The sequence below is a fragment of the Lissotriton helveticus genome, chromosome 10, assembly GCF_964261635.1.
Source record: "Lissotriton helveticus chromosome 10, aLisHel1.1, whole genome shotgun sequence".
Classification (NCBI taxonomy): domain Eukaryota; kingdom Metazoa; phylum Chordata; class Amphibia; order Caudata; family Salamandridae; genus Lissotriton; species Lissotriton helveticus.
In genome coordinates this window covers 528,115,875-528,135,804 of record NC_136071.1, presented here as the reverse complement: position 1 = coordinate 528,135,804, position 19,930 = coordinate 528,115,875, and the positions used below count along the sequence as shown (strand labels likewise).

Below are 19,930 nucleotides of genomic sequence, written 5' to 3'. Positions count from 1 at the left end.
ATGGCTTAAATACATGGAGAGGAATGGGATCATCACAAAACACACTTCCATATATCACCCCGCTGGAAATGGACAAGTGGAACGATTTAATAGAGTACTAATGGGGTCCATCCAGGCAGCCATCATGATAGGGAAGGACTGGGAAAAAGAGATTTTACACATGATTTGGGCCTACCGCATCACACCCACAAGCACGGGGTACAGCCCCTTACAGATTCTCAGAAGCAGAGATCCCTTCACTAAAGACAATTTGGCATGGAAGGAAAAGACTGTCACCAGCAAGTGGCCTCCTGCTGTAGTGTAGAAAAATTTGGAAAAAGCTTAAACCATATATACTGAACATTATAACAAGTGGCAAAATGTAAAGGACACGTCATTGGAAGAAGGAGAATGGGTGAGAGTCAAGCTGGCGGTGTTACAGAAGAAGGGTGACAGTAAATACAGCCGGCCCCTTCAAGTCAAAGAGGTTTATGATCGAGCAGCGTTGCTTAGTGATGGAAATGTGCGGTCCCAGGATCGCAAGGCTCGGTGCAACAAGATCATCCAATGGGCTCCCGAAGATCGGGAACAAGGAGCGACAGATCAGAGTACATCGGAGAAGGAGCACACCACCCAGGAAAGAGACATGGAAGGTGCGGACCCAGGGTTGGAGCAAGGAGGCTGTGAAACTCCCAGAGCAGAGACAGAGTTGAGAGAGGAGAGAGCCGTCTTGCAGAGAGAGTCTGTGTACCCAAGAAGGTAGAGAGAGGGGGTCCACGATGGCCAGCGGGAGAGAAGTGACGTCCACCCCGGTAAGATGCACAAGGGGGGGGCGATTGATTGTGAGACCTTCCAGGTTCCGGGACTATGAGATGGGTGATGGACAGTAACGCCCCTCAAGACTGTTTTATTCATGTGATACAAAAAGGGGGAGATATGTAGGGTTGGCATTCTAGCGTTCACGCTACGTCACCACGTAGCGTGAACGGCGGCTGTTGGGTAATAAATCCATTAAGTTGGGCAATAAATCCTCCAACCCTCTTCAGAGCGACGCAAAGCAAATGAACCACAGCTGCCTCCCAAAACACAGGAAATGTTCTTGCACCTTTGTCCGTTTATTGGCATGCCAAGGCAGAATGCAGACAGTGTCACGTCTTGGAACAAGCTTCTTCTACCCCTCATGAATAGTCACAGCAGAATATATAGGGCAGAAAGTGCAGTCTCCAGTAAAATCATAAGATGTGGCCATGGCCAAATACGGTTGTACATATACAAATAGAAGTGCCATGCAGGCCCAGGACATAGAGCAATATATGGGCACAAGGGACCAGAAAGCAAGTTTAAGCCAACCTGCAAGATTCAGAGGCTTTCCACAGCTGTTAACCCATGACGTGTCAATGAGGGCACTACAGGTCATGGGGTCAGGAGTTAATAGATTTCTAAGGGGAGGGGTGTTCAGGAGCACGGAGCAAGCAGCTTGGTCAGAGCGGTTAGCTGAGTAGGTCTGAGATAGTGTGGAGGAGAATATGGGATTGAGATATATTTTTCCCCACAATATCCCTCCTTTTTGATAGCAATATCAAATACCATTGTAAGAAAAATATGAATATATACATATGGTAGAAATATCGAAAAAGTACTTATCTTTGACTAGCATCACACAGTGTTTAAATAACATGCATATATTGGCGTAGACCCATCCAAGAGGTATTCATTTTTCTACATAGATAAAATTATATACTAATACTTAATGCTTTTATATTATATCTCTATAGCCATTAATTGAAATGTTTCTTTGTGTGCTTTCTCTACATCCTGTTGTATTTGGAGATATTTGTAGGCTAGCTCCTGCTCTGTAGGAGGTAGAATTTTAACTGCGGAAATTGAATGGATGCTTTTAGTACACCATTGCTGTACCATGGAGCAGCAACACTGAAGACAACACAAAAATATCACTATTGTTAAAAAGATACCCAGTAGCGCTAAAAGTAAGTGCTTTAACCATCCTGTTGGTAGCCATGACCATAGCCAGGACCAGTCATCAGAATCTGTAATTTTCCCTGCTCCACGGAATATTTGAACTGCATTCTTAATTTGCGCCACATCCCTTGCTATGTTCCCACTTTTGTTTAAAAAATAACAGCAAGAGGAATTTAATAAAACGCACAGTCCTCCTTGTTGTAGTGTCAGGAGGTCAAGTGCAATTCAATGTTGAATAGTCATGGCAGCTACTGAGTTAATTTCCATCTGCAACTGTTGAAGTGCATCTCTTGTTGCATTGAATGCTACAGCTAGCTCAGCAGACATATTAACTAGAGCCAATTCTAAATCATATACCCCATATCCAGGGATAAATATACACATTAGTTCAAAGAATAGGCCCCGTCTAGTTTCCAGAATAGGTGCATGTATATCTCTTTTATATCTATGAGCAAAACTCCCCAAATTTAGTGGCTCATGGGCTGCAATGTGTGGCACGACTGAAATGTTTGGTGTAAGGTAAGAAATAGCACACATGCCTTTCCAGTGCCGGGGAAGCACCTTGTATGCTTCAGTGCCACAAACAAAATACATTCCGCCCTGTAACTGTGTGTCTAATGTGTGATATTTACTGAGCGGAAGGCCTACCCCTTCAGGGAAAGTATTTTGGAATTGATCACACCATTTGTAATCAATCCATGAAGAATTTATAAGCGTAACAATTGCCCATGGTGCCATGTATGAGCAGCGAACTGACCATAAGGGGTATTCTAATATTTTAGAAATCACATTTGGTGCCCTAGCGTGCTTATTCTTTTGCTCAATAAATGGATCATATAGAAGACCATCAGGTGTTATTAACAGCGTCTCTCCATCTACAGTGATGTTCCAGTAATGCAAAGTATAGTTTACTTGTTTTCCTCGTACCTTAGCTGTCCAGTTCCTACTTACTGTCTGTCTTTTATGTTCCAATTCCCTGTGATATTATCAAATTCTAATATGTTAGGACACTGGCTACTTTTTAAATGTCCTGTATCGCAAAGCTGGGTTATATCCTGAAACACGATGCTTTAAACATACAGGAAATGCTGTTTCCTTGTCTTTGTATTCTACTGTAGGAGACACTTGGTATTGGGCTTGAATATTTGGCAGTATGGTACACCGTGGGTACCATCCAATCCTTCCTTCTCCACAATCCCAGGTTACATTGGCTATGATGCATCCTATTCCTTGCGCATAATTTTGTATAGGCACAGGTGTTTCATAAAGGCCAATAGGGTCGCTGGGGTGTCTGGATAACTCTCTACAAATCCAGCAATTTTGAAGACCTAAAGCCTGGGCAACTTTCTCATGTACTGCAATGAGGGGATGGTCAGCAGGTTGTTGCAGTACAGGTAGCACACACATAATTAAGGTACTAAAAATTAGTGTTGGCATAATGCAATGCATTATCTGGACAGTGGTAAATGTCACTTTCAGAATTTAAAAATGTTGTTAGGCAGTGCCTTTCTGTCTCAGTTCCAGGGTACTTTCTGTAAGTGTCAATAATGAAAGTGCTTGTGGTGTGCTGTCATCTGCTTCTCCTCCTGGGCCGTAGTCGTCTTGTTCAGGGACGGGTTCACGGACCTGCCCTGCGTGCTTCGCTCAACAGCATCAGTTGGTGTCACCGTTCCTGGGACACTTGATGAAGGACCCTCGGCGTTGTTGTTAGGAAAGGTCTGGTCTGTCTCCCCCTTGTCCTGTGTTTCGCGCTGCTCCACTTGTGGCCGTTGCTCATCTGTTAAAGGTAACTCTGCCTCAGGCATTGTTGGTGCAGCTCTGCATTGTGTTCTGTGCAGCCACTCGGGACGTCCCTCCACCTTTAGTGATGTTCTGGTAACCAGGAGAACAACGTGGGGTCCAGTCCACCTAGAAGTAAAAGAAATATTTTTTATTTTTCTCACCATGACCATGTCGCCAGGTTTAAAAGGGTGTGTTTGTTCTAAAGGAGGATGGGGCAAAGCTTCCTTCACCTGGAGATGGTGATGCCTCAATACCACTGACAATTGTACAGCATAGTCAGAAATCTGCTCATCCGTCCACAACAGTGCAACTTGGGATGTTGTGAGAGGCAACCTCAACCCCACCGACATAGGCCGGCCCATCAATACCTCATGTGGGGACAAGAGAGTTGTTCTCGATGGTGTTGCTCTTATGGCATGCAGCAATAAAGGCAGCGCCTCTGGCCATTTCAGGCCTGTTGCATCAGTTGTTTTGGCTAATTTATGTTTTATTGTGGAGTTCATTCTCTCCACCTGGCCTGAACTTTGTGGGTGGTAAGGGGCATGCAGTTTCCACTCTATTCCCAAACAGTCACACATCTTTTCCACAATGGCAGCAACAAATTCACCCCCTCTGTCACTGTTTATGCTCTGGGGGACCCCAAATCGGGGTATTATATCTTTCATCAAGCATCGCACAACAGTTGCTGCATCATTCTTCCTAGTGGCAAATGCCTCCACCCATTTTGAAAATTGATCCACACATACCAGCAAATATTTGAATCCATTCACTGGGGGAATGTAGGCAAAGTCTATTTGAAGGTTGGTAAAGGGACCCTCTGGTATTGGCAAGTGATCATGGGTAGCGGGGGACCGACCTTTAGCATGTTGGGCACAGACAAGACATTGGGAGCAGAATTGTGCAGTGAAAGCTGTTATCCCTGGTGCAAACCATTCTTGTCTAATCAAAGCATTCATCCCTCCTTGAGCCATGTGTGTGGGTCCATGGGCAAGCCTTGTAAGGGGCAGGAACATACTGCGTGGGGCCACAGGCCTCCCATCCTGGTGTACCCACAACCCCTCATCATTTGGCTCACATCCAGCATCATTCCACGCTCTTTCTTCCTCTGGTGGTGCAGACCATTGTGCTTCTTTCACATCAGCTAGCAACAATTGTCTCTGAATCAGCTTTATTTTTGGAATACTTTTTGCCATTGAAGGCACCATCTGTACTGGCTGTAACATGCTCTCTTTTGCTGCTGTGTCAGCCATCGCGTTACCTATGGCTATCTCAGTATTAGCTCCTGTATGTGCCTCACATTTTATTACTGCTATTCTGCTGGGCAGTAGTATTGCCTGTAGTAAATTCTTTACTAAGGGGCCATTTTGAATGGGGCGTCCTGCTGCTGTAATGAAACCACGATACTGCCACAGCTGGCCAAAATCATGGACAACTCCAAAGGCATATCGTGAATCAGTGTAAATATTAACATCTTTCCCCTCAGCTAGGATGCATGCCCTTGTGACAGCATACAGCTCGGCTTTCTGGGCAGATGTGCCAGGTGGGAGGGCTGCACTTTCAATTATGGTGTCTACTGTTGTTATAGCATACCCTGCTCTGTAATCAGTGTCTGTTAGTCTGCTGGAGGAACCGTCAGTGTACCACTCATAGTCAGTTTTTTTCCAATGGTGTTTGCTGCAAATCTGGTCTGGGTGTGGTGCATGTCTCTACAACTTCAACACAGTCATGGTCAGGGGTCTCATCTGAATCACCTAGTGGAGGTAATAATGTTGCCAAATTAACAGGTGGGCATCTTTTAATGGTGATATTGGTGTTAGACAACAGAGTGACCTCATAACCTGTTTGCCTGGCTGCCGAAAAATGTTGTTGCTGCAGATAACAACAACTGTACCGAATGTGGCACATAAACAATACAAGGGTAGTCCAACACAATGGGAGCCGTCCTCTCTACCATCACAGCTGCGGATGCCACTGCTCTCAAACAAGCTGGATGCCCAGTTACTGGTGCAGGCAAAGTCATGGAGTAGTATGCCACAGGTCTTTTTCCAGAGCCATGCTGCTGTGTCAGCACACCATTTCAAATGCCATTTTGCTCTGACACATAGAGATGGAAGGGCAGTTTGTAATCAGGCAGCCCCAGGGCTGGTGCAGTACACAAAGTCTCTTTCAGTTTCTTAAAACAGTTTGCAAGTTCATTAGTCCATACAATGTTGTTGGGAGCATCTTGTAGTGTACATTGTCGCAGGATGGCATCATAGGATCTATACTCAGGGATCCACTGGCGTCAGTAGTTCATCATCCCCAGGAATGACAGCATTCCTTTCTTGGTGGACGGAGGCTGCATGCCCTGAATCATTTTTATCCTGTCGGGTGATATGCGGCGTGTTCCTTTGGATACCACATAACCCAGGTAAGTCACCTCTTTTTGGCAGCACTGGAATTTTGACAATGAAGCTTTGTGTCCTCTCTCCTGGAGGTGATTCAGCAGCGCTACAGTGTCTTTTTCACAAGCTGCAAGGGATGGAGATGCCACAAGTAGATCATCAGCGTACTGCAAGATGATGCTACCTCCTTCCAGGTGTAGGCTATCCAGGTCTCTCTTTACTGCCTGCGCATAGACCGTGGGACTCTCAGTATAGCTTGTGCCAGTCTTCTGAAAGTATATTGGGTATCTTTCACTGTGAAAGCAAAAAGGTACTCGCTCTCTGGATGGACTCTAATACTGAAAAATGCAGAGGAGAGATCAATGACTGAAAAGTACTCTGCCTCTACAGGTATAGAAGATAATATAGTATTGGTGTCAGGCACAACAGGTGCTAAGGGAACCACAATGTTGTTTATCTGTCGTAAGTCTTGTATGAACCTATACTGCTCAGTATTGCCCTTGGGTAATGGAATGATAGGACTTTACAGGGGCTGGATGTCTTTTTAATGATGCCTTGCTGCAAGAGAGATTCAATCACAGGTTTTATTCCCTCCTCAGCCTGAGGTGACAGCCTGTACTGACGGGCATAAGGTAATTCAGCATTCTCTTTAAGTTTCACTTTACGGGGAGGGCATGTTTTCAATAATCCTGCCTCATTTTTGTGTTTTGCCCAGACCTCTGAGTTCACTTGCTCTAGGATTTTATTTTTAGTCAGCTGTAAAGCCATATTCCCTTCAAGTTTGTCAAAAACTGCAGTCCTGTCCTTTCTGTTCATACACAACGTCCAACACCACCCTTCTCCATCTCCTAACACAGACACCGTTCCTAAAGGAAATATAAAATCCTTAGTTCTAGGTAAGTCCTGAAGGCGTTTGACCATAGGGCCCAAATTCTTAGGGTAGTAACCTGGTGCTACAGCTATGGATACATGTGGTTCAGAATCTGGCACTTGAAATAATCTCATTTCCTGTGGTCCTAGTTCAATGCTCACTGCACACCCTTCTTTTTCTACATATAATGTGTGCTCAAGCAACTCCATTGTCCAGTGCAAATGTTTGTCTGCCCTGTAGGCGTACCATTCAGGCACTGCTCCTGAGAAAAATGCTGCAGTACAGTGTATGGGCTCAGGTACTAATGTCAACTGCACTAAATGAGTGACCAATTCACTCTCAATGTCAGGGCTGTATTTAAACAGTTCTTGAAACATGTTTTCATAAAAATCTCCATGTAATGGAGTCCATTGGTAACGTGTTGGAGAGAGAGAGAGAAGACAGGGGTTGCACATAAGAGTCCTCACTTAATTTGCAAGCAGTAAGTGCTCTATTAGCCAATTCTAACCTGTCCTCAGGTACTTGTAAGTAAATCCCATTTTGTGAAAAATATAATGTTGCATGCAATTTACAGAGGAGGTCTCTCCCCAGCAAATTGATGGGTGCATCTGGTGACAGCAGAAACTGATGGGTCATTGTGAAGTCATCAACAGAAACTGGTAGGGGTTCTGACAATTCTTCATGCATCATCATTCCATTTACTGCTATAGTAGTGACTGTTTCACCACTACCAGGAGCCAACTTGTTTCTTACTGCGGATAGGGTTGCACCACTGTCTATTAGGAAATCAATCTCTTTATCTCCTACCTTAATTTGAAACATAGGATTCTCCTCTGGTGTCTCGGATACCTTCATCATAAAGCACTGGGCTCTGGTTGCTGCAGTTTGTCCCATCTCTCTCTCCGCGTTGTCCTATGCTGATCCATGTTGCTCCTGGAAAGGATTCCTCCGGGAGTGCTGGGTCTGCTTCAGGTCTCTGGGCATGGGTGGTGCAGATGGCTGGGTCTTATTTCTGTCAAACCTTTCATTCCTGTTTCTATAATTTCTATTATACTGGTCACTTCTCTCATTCCAGTCCCTTCTACCTCTATTATTTTTACAATTGCGTCCCCAGTGCCCATACCTCTGGCATTTATAGCACCGATCCCTACTCTTGTCTCTCCTCTGGTATCCTTGTCCATTATCTTGTTTGCTGTGCCCCCTGATAGTACATTCCCTCTGGCTCATCCTCTCTTTGTACTTGCTGCAACATCATTCCTTTGTCATTTTTAGTGATGTCCTTCCTTACCTTAAAAATACCATCTCTTTCCATAGTTATGAGAAGCGTGCACAACTCGTTATATCCTTTAGTGGACCAATCAGGGTGGTGTAGTTTACAACTGTGGGCCACAGAAGCTAGCAATCCATTCATAAGGGTTTGCGTAGCCAATACCTTATAGGCCTCTGTGGTCCGTGGTACCTCTGCACTGTTATCCCATGCTTCATTGCACCTTAAGATGTAATCAGCCACTGACTCACCTGGCTTCTGCAACATGGCAGTGACTTGAGAAAAATCACCATGTTTAACTGCTAGGCCATTAATTGTGCCCCTGATAGACTCTAACCAATGAATCAATCTATTTTCTGTGACATCCATAATATTAGTCAGTATGGTCAAATCCCTTTCCTGTGGAATTTGGAATGCACTTTTTACTAAAGATCATCTGCTCCCATATCCTATTTTTAATAGCTTTTCTACATCTCGAGGGAGGAGGGTATAGGCAATACATATTTTATGAACCCACTCATAATATTTTACACTGGTGGGTCAGGCGCGTCCTTAGTCATTTGGGTTGCCTCCAAGGGGGTCCATAGTTTTAGCATGGCTGTCCCCCCAACACTATTTTTGGTGCAGTTATTTTAGTGTTCAATAGTATGCCATCAGTATATGAGTTCTCACCCTTTCCCTTTAGGGTCCGTGTTTGTGACCGTATATGTATCAGACGTTCCCTTCTCTCTAGCTTATCCTGTAGTTTATTAATGGAGCGTTGTATTTCCTCCCTATCAGTGTTTACTTCTTCTTGGAACTCATCTGCCTCTTTCCTCAGGTGTGTTAACTGCTCATGTTCCTCCTCATCTTTTCTCTCTTTTGCACTCAGCCCTAAATCTTCACTCAGACCAAAAGTGGAAGGTTGGGCTGGGGATTCAAAAACATGTAGCATGTCCCCTCCTAAGGATAAGTACCCATTCAAGAATGGTGTTCTAAAACTGCCCTCTCTGGGGTTAGTTGGTATGTCAGGTACCCTGGTTAAATCACCTTCCAGGGATATGTGGAAATAAGGTACACGTGCTAAGCTTGGTTGTGAAGCCAGTGCTTGCTCAGGTGTTTTATGTCTTTCACACTGTTTGTAGGGGCCTGAAAGTGATGGGTAAATTGAAGTTGCTGGAAGAGGGGATGAGAATTGAGGTACAGGAGAAACAGGCCATGCAGACTGGATGTTTTGTCCCAATGTTTGGTGGCTGTTCTCATTGCTGGCTCTATCTGAGACCCCGGAATTAAATTCACTAGTTGCATTTACTCCCTGTCTTTTCCTTTCTTCCTTAGTAAGCAACAAAATCTCCTCCTCAGTCAATGCGCTACTAGTTATTTGCTCATTGTCTGTTCCTTCCCCCAGTTTGACAAAAAGGCCTTGAGGCTTGGAGGCGATAAACAGTTTTTTCAACGTATTTATATCAATATTTACTTGGCGGTGCGTCCAAATACATAGCAGAGCAGCAGCCCGTCTAGAAGTAGTGGCATTTGGTATTTCTTTAACCCGGTCTGCTTCAATTGTTGAAAACCCACACTTTTGCCATAGTGACAACAAATGCTGTTCTGTTTGCACATAGTTACTTAATTCTAATAAACACTGGCTATAAGATGTGGGCTAATCTTTTGCTAATTCTAGCTCTTTTTTAGTAGGCTTCTTGCACTCACTATTCACCATTGCTATTGCAGAACAGTCTTTATATTCAGTGGAGGCATTCCCCTGGCCTTTCTTTTTTGAAAGGAGAGGTTTATTTTTTGCAATTGAAAGCCACTGCTGTAAACAATCTTTTACATAATGTGAATCCCATGATGGGTCACCCTTTAAGTGTATACGTTCTGTCAAGCGTTCAATATCATCTATCTCAAGAGAACCAAATCTAGGCCACAGCCCTTCATTCCCTTTCCACATCCATACTAGCGCGCAAAAAGGAGTTACATATTCTAAACAATTTGTATCTTTCACAACCTGAGCTGCAGGGCTATCTGCTGGTAATTTAAAACCCTTCTCTAATGACAGTTCTTTAAATAATTTCTTTGTCTTTTTCACCATGCGAGGCCTTACCACCTCCATAGTTCCTTTAGAATGACCAGACTCCAGTTGGGCCCCTAACAAGGGCCAAAGTTAAGTGGGCAGCAGGCCTTCTTTTGATTGAGTTTGCTGGCTACAAGCTATCTGGAGCCTCACACCTACCTGCAAACGCAATGGAGGGTAAACAAAGACCAACAGCTTGTTATTACTTCACAAGTACTTGAGAGGCATGCTTTTGACTTTGTTGAGGTACAAGACATAATCATGCACTATAAGAATTTCAGATGTAACTCAGTATATACCATTTGTATGCCCTACCATTAACGACCGTATTTGTGAATCCAATTCTGCACTGCCCTCTTTCTGTAACTTGGAATGACGATTCACAACTATTTAATAAAAAGCGTTAATAAAAAAAAGGATTTCAGATGTGATGGTCGCCCCAATATTGACACAAATAATTTAAATACCACTATTTTCTTATATTTCTTTTATAGTTGTACTCATCCCAATCCAGGGTGTCTGCGCATTTTACAGCACACATACACATTATACATAGACAGTAATTCATATGTCTTTAAATCAATGTACAGGATGTGTTACATAAGACAGTGAGAGTTACAAGGTGTAGGAGTCACATGTCCTTAGCTCACTGTGCTATATTAGAAAGATTCAAATGTATGAATTGCAAGTAACAAAAGGATCTCTGTGTTAAAAGCAGTAACCTGCTTACCTATCAACGTTAAATAAAAATCTGTCATCTGCATGTCACATGATGTACTTTGAAGGAGACATATTAACCCTCTATGCTACTTTATATCAAAACTGGGACTAGACAAAACACAGATCTCTCTAGCAAGTTCATTAACCTCCTGAGTTATTTTACAATTATTATTAACTGAGATGTACTCTGTAAACAACGATCTATGCATCAGGTGCCTCAACCGCATAAGATATTTTAAAATGCAGGCTATGCAAACCAGCAGAACAGATTTACAGCCAGTTCTCCTTGTCAATTTCTTTGTGGCAGCGTTTTCAAAAATAAATGTTTAAGTTGATGCCCAGATTTTGTCTGGTTTTTTTTTGTCACAACCTCGACACAAAATCTAATTTGTTAAATATTGTAATCTGCTCAAATGTACTGCTAAACATATGTGTGATGTCTTAAGTTCTGATGTCACTTCTTGTGATGTCACTTTCTGTGAGATCATGGGTTGTGATGCCAATTTCTGTAATGACACGTGCGATGTCAGGCGCCATGATGCTACTTGCATATTACCTGACTTGGTTAGTCCACCCTCTTCTGTTTTTTAGGACGTGTGCCCTGGTATACAATATATAAGAGATGCTGTACACCAAGGCATTAGACAATAATCTGCTCAAATGTACTGCTAAACATATGTGTGATGTCTTAAGTTCTGATGTCACTTCTTGTGATGTCACTTTCTGTGAGATCATGGGTTGTGATGCCAATTTCTGTAATGACACGTGCGATGTCAGGCGCCATGATGCTACTTGCATATTACCTGACTTGGTTAGTCCACCCTCTTCTGTTTTTTAGGACGTGTGCCCTGGTATACAATATATAAGAGATGCTGTACACCAAGGCATTAGACAATGAAAGGTGAAATGGGGGCATGCAGGAAGGGCAGAGTAACCAGGTCAGTGCTCTGCGAAAGGGAGTAGCTTGACCTGGGAAGTTACCTGGTTGATCCACAGTGCCAGAAAGGTGTAGTGGTCACTTGCCTTGGCTGTGCTCCAACGCGAAGAGGGTGCACCTTGAGAGAACTGTGATGCACACCAAGGGGCTCTGCAGAACAGGGATAGATAGGCAGAGGAATCACGTCTCTGGTCTTCATGAGGTCATGCTGACCAGGGCTGCTTGCGGGGTACAGAAGACAGACAGAATGGTCAGAAAAGTGTTTTGGCCATTGCAAAAGCCTGGGAGGAGGGACACTGTGACTTGAGCTGTGCTGTATAGTTAGGGAGGGGCAGAGAGACCCAAGCAAGCTGTATGGGAGACTGTCCTGTGTGATTCAAGAAGGAAGATTGTTCAGAGCCCTATGTATACAGAAGGTGGCACAGTGCGCGGGGCTGTGCATGAGAGGCAGAGAGATCTAAGCAGTGCCATAAAGGAGAGGCACAATGCCATGTCTGCGGCATGCGAGAATAGAAGATCCATCGCGTGCCGTAGTGTTACGTGAGTGGCCATGGCTGTGCAGAACTGCAGAGGCACTAGTGATCACAGCAGTGCTGCGGAAAGGGCGAGGTGTCCAGTGCGATTCTGTACAGAATGATATTGGCCAATGGTGTGTACCTTACAGCAGCGATGTGTATTGAAGTGCCCAGGGGTGTGCTGCAAGACACCAGGGCAAGTGACCAGATGTGTGTTGTACAGTTATGGCCAGCGACTGTTCTGTACAGCAAGTGGTTAAGTGGCAAAGGCTGTGCCCTACAAGGGGCGCAGTGGCCTGGAGTGTATAGAAGGAACAGAGTGACCAAGGTCTTGCTGTGCATAAGGAAGAGAGAGTGATGAGCCTGGCTGCACGGAAGTGGTCAGCAGGGACTCAGGTGCCCAGGGCGGTGCTAACTAGAATGTCAGTTACCAGGGCAGTGGGAGTCAAAGGAGTCTGGGAGGAGCGTAAGAAACACTGTTTGAATTTAGTGTAAAGGCGGAGAGGCTTCCGTAGGCGTACAATAACAAAGCAAACAAAACAGCCAACGCACAGTGGAGGGCGGGAGAGGGGGAGACGAAGGAGCTTGCACGGCCGTGCCTGCGGCTCTTACCTCCTGGCCGCTGTGGGGGCTGCGACTGATGCTGGGCACAAGCTCTTTGCCCTGCGCCGCTGACAGTCCGGCGCTGGGCTGCCAGGATACTGGAGGAGCAGGGAACTGGCAGGGAAGCGGCTCTGTGACGTCTGAAGCAAGCTGGCAGGGAGGAGGGGGCCGAGGACGGCGCTCCACTGTACACAAATCAGTAGCGCCGGCCTCCTCAGAGCCAGCACTGCACCAACAGGATGTCAGAAGGAGTTCATAGTACACACTGGAGCTGCACAATAAAGCTCCTCGCAATGCTGCCCCCGCCGGTCATTTCTACCAGGAGGATAGCTTTTCCATTTCAGTAGTGTCTTGTGCAATAGCAAGGCCTGTTTTCCTGGAACTCTGCCAAGTCCTCCCAATTCTTTTGTAACCTCGTTCTTGTTGTCCAGTAATTTTTTGCTGTACTGTGAGGGTGAGGAATACTTTAAATAAACGCACCATGTTTGGATCAAGAAAATCTAGGACACCGAAAGTGTCTGTATATGAGAACGAGCAAGCACAAGCAGAAACGCTTACAAAACAAGAAGCCCACGAGCGGTGTGCCAGTGCGCGCCACAGGAAGACATGTGGTTTCGATTATCACGCCCGTGCCTGGGCACGATATTGAAACCACATGGCCTTTGGTGTGCGTAATAGACACCAATAGGCCGTGGGCGGAGCTATGCGCCCGCCTTTGGCCTATTGCGTGCTGGCTTTGTGAACAACATGCACGCAAAGGGCAATAACGTGCCCCGAAAGGAAAAGCACACGCTCATGCGTTTGCTATTCCTAGGTCATCATCTTGAACCCCATTTTTACCTACTAAATGTCTCGCGCTGCGCGAGTGGTGCTGTGCACTGCAACGCTAGGCACGAGACCTAAAATATTGGCATGACCGTTGTAAAGCAGTTCAGTCACTTTGTGTTAAGGTGGGGGGGTATGTTGAAGGTGAAACTACAAACGGGAGTAAGTAATTCTTCATGTTTTATCAGACTGTATCGAGTGACCAAAGTGTTTGCTGGGGTTGTAAAGTAGAAGAATTTGGAATTTTAGCAGAATTGTGATCAATAATCATAAAATATTTTTGTTGTTGCTTTTTCTTATTTCTTAGAGGATTTTTTTTTTTTTGCTGGTATAGTTATCAGTTGTTTTTATTAGAACATATATTTGGTATCTCCTATATTCTTCCCTTTGGCCTGTTATGGTATGTTCTTGTGGAATGCTGGTATGTTTGTACTTGAGTGGGGAACAGTGAAGGCTGCTAACATTCTGACTGCCTGAGCTTCTTCCTGTGTCAAGTTTCCTTTTCCTACACTAAACTTGCAGATACTTTAACTCTGAAGTTGTTAATTACTTTGCACATTTCTGTTTAGTCCATCTTTCACTTTCAAGATTATTGGCTTTTAACTCTGGGCGGTTCTCCCTACGTGTAATCAAGTCTTTCGGAAATAGTGTCAGCTGACTTCACAGTTTGTTTCTGTTTCTCTCTGTTCTCTGCTTGTGATGTAACTCCACGTGTAAGAACTAAGTTGGGCATTGAGGGAAATACTCATTGCCCTTCAGTCTCCTCTGCCACCCTACCCCTCATGCCTCCTTTTTAGGTGTAAGCCTATTTGATAGCGCTTGCGCTAACTGCTGCAAGACATATTGTGGCTCATCAAGAACAAGCAGGCTCTTTAGAGCCTGTGCATTCCTACCATTGGTTGGCTTTCCTTGTAATTTTCTTTTGCCAGCTTATTAGTTTCCCAGGTTGTCAATACTGTTTGTCCCTGCCATGGAACATTCTCTTTTTCAGTCTTTTAATTGGTTTCCTTTGCTGCTTCCAGTGCTTCCTTTTCAAAAAGGTCTTGTTTTCTTTTATGTTAAGCCATTCAAGAGACTGCCTGTGTTTCTGAGTAGTCTGCCTTGTTTACTTCTCACCCCCGCTGCACTTAGTGTTGCTGTGTCGCAAATTTGCTTTTCCCTGCTCCTCCTTTATAATGCTGTGCTGTCAGAGCATATTTTTTCAGTTCATGGCCTCATCAGTTAACACTGACTTGGAAGCTTGTCTTCTTATAGCCCTCAGTGTGTTAGTAACACACCAGACTTTATGGCTTCAGATCCAGCCATGGGATTTCTGAGATCTGTTGCTGTTCTGTAATCCTCAATTCCTACTATTGTTTAAATGTCCTTAACCTGATCTCTTCAGCTTGTCTGATACAAGTCTCATGCTGTGAGGGCAGACAAAGTGATGCATAATATGGCTATTGATTGTTGAGATAGTCAAGCTACGTGGACGTAATACAATAACTTGTAGCAGATATTCCTGTCTTCTGTAATCTGATTTGGATGTTTTAAGGCTGTGGAAGGCATGGAATCATGCGATTTCCTGCTCATATTACTATACTGAATTTCTGGTCCAGATGTGTCTAGTAGGTAAACCTCAGTACCTAAAGGCAAGAGGGGAGGATTTAAGATATCAGACTTCTAAATTACTTGTATTAACCAAAGTACTCCAGCTGTTGGTTATTTTTATTCTCACAATTCCATGCTTTATATGCCTCTTCATGGTAGTTACTGAGTGCAATATTGAACCGTTGACCCCTGGCTGGACAGGGTCAAGAATGGCAGGCAAGGGAATGGTGCCCATGGACCAACTACTGCATTTAATACAGGTGAGGGAATGCCTTCTCTGGAACCAGCCTTTCTGTGAAAGAGAGTGCATCAACTTCGTGCAGAGACTTCTCTTATTGTTTGTGTATTCCATTTGTGGGATGTTTGTCCCTTTTAATGCTGGTGTTTCCTGTTACTTTCAATCAGATGACTCCCAAAGCTTATAAGAAACTGGGCTTCCCTGGTGCTGTAGAATTGGCGAACATGTTCAGTTTCTACGAAATGAAACCAAAAATGTGACATACCGCTCACGTTGCAGCGTAACCCCAAGGCCAAGAAGTTTGCAGAGTGGATGGAGCTGAAGAAAGATGCCTTCAAAGACCTGTAGTGGCTGGATCATGTACACTGGCTGATAAGCTGGTACTCTTTTCTTGTGGCTTTGTTTTTTGGTTTCAACTAACAACATTCTTTCAACTGTGCCTTCCTTACCACATAAAGCTTTCAACGTTGGACTTTGTCGTAAGTGCTGGATGCTTCTTTGCGTACTATGGGAATAATTTGGTAAAGCTCAAGTTAATGAAAGGCATTTTGTATGAAACACCTCTTTGAATCCTAATGTTTAAACATTTTGCTTTTGCTATTGTGCATAGACGTAATCTCTCAAATATGATTCACTAGTTTTTGTTTCTAAACTTGTGCCACCTTTTGCACTTGACCAGAAATTTACTTTTCAGACAAGTCCATTCAAAGATCATGATGGGACAGATGAAGCCTTCGCAAGTGCCACTTGTTGCTGACACAAAAGTTATGTTTTAGGAGAGGTTTCTCCACCTGAGTTCTAGCGTGACTAATATTATAGATTGGGAAGCTGTCCAAATTTCTAGGATTCATAAATGTTTCCAGGACTATTTCGGAAAAGCTCGATGTGATCTTTCAATTCTCTTGAACTTTATTGAAAAATAATTTCTTTATGCCTAAATATACATAGTGTGCATTTGAAAGTGTATTTGCACCAATGTGCTTGCACTTGATCTTTTCCACATTTATAAAATGTATTTCCTTGTGAGATAACGGCTTCTCCCTATCCAAGCCTGCCGTTGTTATTTTGGAGGTGTTGCCTTCCTTTTTCCACTATGGAAAGGGGTTTACGCCTGCTCTTGAAGGGAGTAAATCTGACTGTCTTAAGCATGGGAATAGGCTGTAAAAGTTTGAAAACTCTGTTTTATGGCAGTTAGGGTCATTGTTAACATTGCTAAGTTAGCATGAGCTCTGCTGCCATGATGCTGCTTTTGCACACATTACTACATGACTTTAGTTTGCAAGACTCGGTTTGTGCCTTTCACAATAGAACTGTCTGCTTTCTGTGTTTTTTTGCTTGTTCTTGGAGTTTAGTCTGAACACGATGTGCAAGGTCGATAAACAATGCCCCTTGTTATTCTGTTCTGGTCAGTCCCTAGCATCTAGACAAAACATGCTAACACAGCTGTGCTGCTGGAAACACGTGCTTTGATATTATGGGGATGCAAGTTGTTCTAAAAACACACTTGGAGAGGGACCTTTCCAGGGAAAAGTTATGCTGTTCCTATGATGGAAAACTTCCATCTAGGCAGTAAGGTATGGGGTCTGTTGACAAAGCTCAGAGATCTTCCTTTATATAATAAACTTCACCTTACCATAGGGGAGGCTGGTTAAGCCTTATAGTCCTTTTTCCACTGTCTGTATATGATGACATCCCCTTTTATATTCAATCGAATTGTAACAATGCTAACTGTTTTAGGTTTATGCATTTCGCTGCTGGTAGTAGCTCGTATGCTGGATTATGGAGCACAATAGTTAAAATAAACATTTTGAGCTATATCCATGACTCTGACAATTCTTATTGTGGACAAGTACGAGTGAGTGAGCGAAAGGGTATGTCTTGTTACCGCGATTCCTGGGAGAGTCGGGAGTGTTGTGTTCTTGGTTGTCTAATCATTTGTAGCTTCATGATTATGTAGGAGAATGAATGAGACACTACAGCTAGTCTATTTGGGGTACTAAGGTGGTAGGAAGGTTCAGCCCCTATACACAGAGGTCCTGTTTTCCTGCGCATAGTTCTGTGTATGTGCAAAATCCCCGCAACATAGCACCCAACATTTGGTCTGGTACTTATCTGCAAGACTCCTGAGTATGAGTAGTGCTTGTGCTCGTCGACAATCCCCTCACATCTATTTCCGGAGACTGTTGTGATGGAGTAACCTCCTGTAATATAAAGTTATCGTTTTTTCAAGCTTGAATTCTAAAAGGTCTTTTTCTTTCTCTAACCCATAGTCGCGCTGCCTGGTATAGGATGTTTTATATTTTTCTTCCATTATGGCAGTCGCCATGGCACCTCTGAACCACGCCCCAGTCACTGCTTATCTGGCTCAATATGGAGTCCCAAATGGTGGTGCAGAACTTATTTTTGTTGTTGAGGCAGATGCAGCACACTGCTTCAAGGTGTTTTATTCTTAGGTAACATTCCAGGCGGCGGATGGCACAGATAACTTCTTTCTCGAGTATACTGCCACTGTGTTACTACGGAATTACCGCCCTTATCGATTTCTTGAAGTTTCATTAACAGCTTGGCAAGAATCTATATGGTTTAATGGCGCCTTTCCTCACCCTATGACAGCGGTCCTTTTAGGCACCTTATCGATCGATGGGGCCATGTGGCCTGTTTTGGCTGGGTCTACCCGCACCCAAATTATCTTAATGCTACAGTCGCAGAGCTATGCGTATTGCAGTGCTTAATTTGTTAAATTTTAAGTGCAGGTGCTCAACTTTTTGGAGGGAGACCACAACCACTTCCTTGGCTCCACCCACTTCCTCTACTAGCCCCACCCATGCCCTCTATTGGCCCCACCCACATCCACAACTAGCACTACTGAAAACCAGATGTAATAACCAATCTGAATTTCAGTGTGCGACTCTCTACCAGAGGAAAGATCTTTCTTTCCAACTTTGACTCATTTCCTGATAGAGCTATTGGGGAAAGCTGGGCAATGATCTGTGTGCTGCAAAATTTGCAGGATGGGGCCCTGATATCAGACAAAGGCCCTCTTCCACCATTACCCTTCCCCAAGATTAATACCCAACCACATTTGACAGCTCTCTACTGAGCCAGAAGACCTTCCTTCTCATTAGGAGTAGAAAAGAGATTGAGGGATCCACCGATCCTGAAATGTACTTTCCAAAGCAATAGCTATACAAATCTATTCAAAGACCTTGGAGAACACATGTCAGTCATCAGAGATGGAAGACAATTCCTCTGATACCCACTAGGTTGAGTCAGAGCCCTCAGCACAACATTGAAACAGTAGAAATCACCTATAACAACCACAAGGCCATTATGGTGTATAAATATTTTTTTATTTTTTGTGCCAGTTACAAACACTAGGAATGAAAATGATCATTTGAAGTTTCATAGACCCCCACCACATTCTATAAATCCAAACACCCACACTGTGCACAAATAACATCTGCAGTCACTTGTTGTAGAGCATTTTAGGACCCTAGTGTAATTTTCCCGATTCATGCCCTTATATAGGTATAAATCACCATATCCTTATATAGGCATAGAAATCATAACCATATTAAGATTTAGCTCAGGCAGTCCAAATACGGCATGGCTACTTCCACTAGTTCCGAAAATCCACAACGATTTCTTGGAAAAACCCGCCTTCAGCAGTCAGGGACCTCCCCTTGCTTGAATATTGATTTATCCAAGAACTCATGGAGTTTTCAAATAACTGAGTCTTTGATGACGTTATTATGTCCAACCTTACGTCAAACTCAGCACCTTCAAGGTATAAATGTACCCACAATTGCCCAGGCAAAGATACAGTGGTTTGGAGCAGTTCGACTATCTACCTACACGACACAGCTCGCCGAAGCAAGTGCCGAAGAAAGCCGACCCTCCAGCAGACACACTGAGAGAGACGCTGCCTTTTCTCCTGCCGAGAAATCCAGCTCCAGTGTTTCCAAGCTACACTTGCGGGTTGTTGGGAAATCGAGTCCTGAGAGAGAGATACCAGACCTCCTTCATTCTAAAACCAAGGTATGGAGCTGATTAGACCCTTAGAGAATTCTTGGATAGATTCTTGGCAAAGAATACTGAAACTAAGCTACACCTCACTTACTTCTTCCCTCGTACTAGACTTAGGTCAGGTACACCGGGGTAGGCGTATTTTAGAAGAACCAGTTGA

At 43.9% G+C, this 19,930-nt stretch overlaps 1 pseudogene; it reads left to right on the top strand.

The window, feature by feature from the left end:
- LOC144784051 (nmrA-like family domain-containing protein 1) overlaps positions 1-16,092 on the top strand; it is a 79,452-nt pseudogene extending 63,360 nt beyond the window's left edge.
- Positions 16,093-19,930: the final 3,838 nt, after the last annotated feature.